The sequence below is a fragment of the Rhagoletis zephyria genome, unplaced genomic scaffold, assembly GCF_001687245.7.
Source record: "Rhagoletis zephyria isolate East Lansing unplaced genomic scaffold, Rhagoletis_zephyria_1.1 Rzeph_scaffold_06626, whole genome shotgun sequence".
In the NCBI taxonomy this organism is placed as follows: domain Eukaryota; kingdom Metazoa; phylum Arthropoda; class Insecta; order Diptera; family Tephritidae; genus Rhagoletis; species Rhagoletis zephyria.
Window position 1 is genome coordinate 26,316 of NW_016163709.1, and position 2,513 is coordinate 28,828.

The window sequence follows — 2,513 nt, forward strand, 5'->3', positions numbered from 1 at the left end:
TTTATATAAAATCAATAAAAAAATAATCAATGAAAAGAATAGGCGAAACTGGTCAAATTGTCCCACTGCCATTATTTCGCTTATAATAATAATAGTAGATTGGCCCTTATATTAGGGCTGCCATAATCCTTAGCCCTTCGACCAGGACACTAATCATCCAATTCAAAAACGAGGATACAAGTAAATATGGTGCCAACATATTTCCTATAAGTACAGTTGCTTTGGTTCTGATATTATAAGCAATGTAATTTTGTGGCACAATCCGTAGAGCTGAATGATTGATGGTAATGAAATGTTCAAGTTCCGAATTTTTTAATCATAAAAGAGCAAATTTCTCGTGACGGATGATCAATTTTTGCCATTTTGTAAATGCATAACCTGAAGATAATTTAGGTAGGCTGTCTTAAGTGAAGCCATTCTAAAAGGCTTACCCAACAAGGACTGAAAAAAGTGCTTCCATGCATGCTTCCTAGAAAGGTGTTTCCTATTTACAATTTACGCGAATGTACTTAAGTAAATGTTTATATTCCTTAGCATTACAAATAAGATTGAATAGGCATTTTAAGTCTAAATAAAACTATTTGATATGAGCCTTAAATAAATTTCTTATAAAAGTATGATTTTTATGAATAAAGAAAAACTTTAAAAGAACTTCTTCAGCAGACTTCCCGCAAAAGCCATTCTGAAAGCTCAATTGTTAGTAGCGAAAGCAGAAGCCCATCAATTTGTGCCACTCCATACAAAAAATGAAGGAAAGGCCTTTTTGATGAGATTTTATCTCCTGAAATTACCTTCTGGGTAGTACTTATGTATGACCCCTCAGCCGTGTACTTGATCAGGAACGTGCACTTTTTTGGCATTTGGCTGAAAAAATTGAGATTTTGACCAAATAAACTAAACAGAAAGAAGGTAAACTCACCAGATATTCAACATGTTACTAAAATCATTTCGTTATCAATTTGACAGAAAGCTTAACCTTTTTTTCATAGCAAAAACTCTTAAAAATTAGAGGAGTGTCTGCATTGACCTTCATTAAAAAACCAGGACAATTTAAGTGTGGACCAGGACACCCGGACAATTTCTTTAAATCAGGACAAATCCTGGAAAACCAGGACGTCTAGTAGCGCTACCTTAGTGTTTGGCCTACTTTCTCCTCCGATATGTGGCGTGCGCCTTGATGTTGTCCCACCAAGCGGAGGGACCTACAATTTTATACCGACTCCGAACGGCGATTGTATTTTTATGAGAAGCTGTTTTTCATGGCAGAAATGCACTCGGTGGTTTTCCATTGCCTGCCGAGGGACGACCGCTGTTAAGAAAAAACATTTTTTCTATATTTTTTTGCGGTGTTGCTTGAACCCAGGCGCTGCGGAGTGGAAGCGCGCACTGCTTACCACTACACCACAGTGGTCGACTATTATTTCGCTTATGGGTACTACATATGTGTCCAAAAATGTCTGAATAGCTATATTTCGGTGTGTTGGTGTTGGTTGATTTTTCCGACAGGTGGTAAGTTGATTTATTTTGGAACGAGTTTCCGTCATCCCTTGTCAAGTTTGGTTTGCAGACAAACCGGTTTCGGCATTGTGCCATCTTCAGTGTAATTTTTCGTTCTGTCTGGTTCGAGTTTTTGTCCTTAATTTATGTTCACTTATCTTAGGTAATGTGATTTTCGTCGATGATTAATTATTAGAAATGCCATGGTGTCCTTTTTTATTTCAGAAGCAGGTTAATCTTCGCTGTCTCAATATTAACATCCGTTATGTTGTCTCTGTATAGTTTTTGCCTGCAGGTAGGTAAAAGTCGGTGATTTTTTTCCTGGTGGTAATTTGTGGTGTGTTCGGAGTGTCCATGCCTGTTGTTTTGTTGTTATTTTCCTTTTTCTCGTAAACTAATTTTAAGGGTTCGAATATAACATCCGATGCGGTATTTGTTTGTTCGTTTATTATTTTGCCGTCGAAGGTTTTTAGTTTGTATATACTATACTACTGACTATAACAAAAAGACACAGAAACCGAGTGCAAAACCAGAGTCAAATTTTGCTAACCACATGTTTAACAACAAATGTTCACCAACGCAAGTAAGAAAGTCAGCGAAACAACTGCATGTACAACATAAAGGCCAACGACTAAACGTTCTAGAAAATATGGAAATACAAACTAAAAACCTTCGACGGCAAAATAATAAACGAACAAACAAATACCGCATCGGATGTTATATTCGAACCCTTAAAATTAATTTACGAGAAAAAGAAAAATAACAACAAAACAACAGGCATGGACACTCCGAAAACACCATAAGTACCACCAGGCCAAAAATCACCGACTTTTACCTACCTGCAGGCAAAAACTATACGGAGACAACATAACGGATGTTAATATCGAGACACCGAAGATTAACCTATTACCTGCTTCTGAAATAAAAAAGGACACCTTGGCATTTCTAATAATTAATCATCGACGAAAATCACATTACCTAAGATAAATGAACATAAATTAAGGACAAAAACTCGA

At 36.5% G+C, this 2,513-nt stretch overlaps 1 long non-coding RNA gene across 1 annotated transcript in view; it reads right to left on the minus strand.

Annotated features, from left to right (window-relative positions):
* LOC108373358 (uncharacterized) overlaps positions 1–2,140 on the minus strand; it is a 19,337-nt gene extending 17,197 nt beyond the window's left edge. The window contains exon 1 of the long non-coding RNA XR_001848958.1: positions 1,994–2,140. This is a non-coding gene — a long non-coding RNA (uncharacterized LOC108373358). The remainder of the gene's footprint in view (positions 1–1,993) is intronic.
* Between the last annotated feature and the right edge of the window lie 373 nt (positions 2,141–2,513).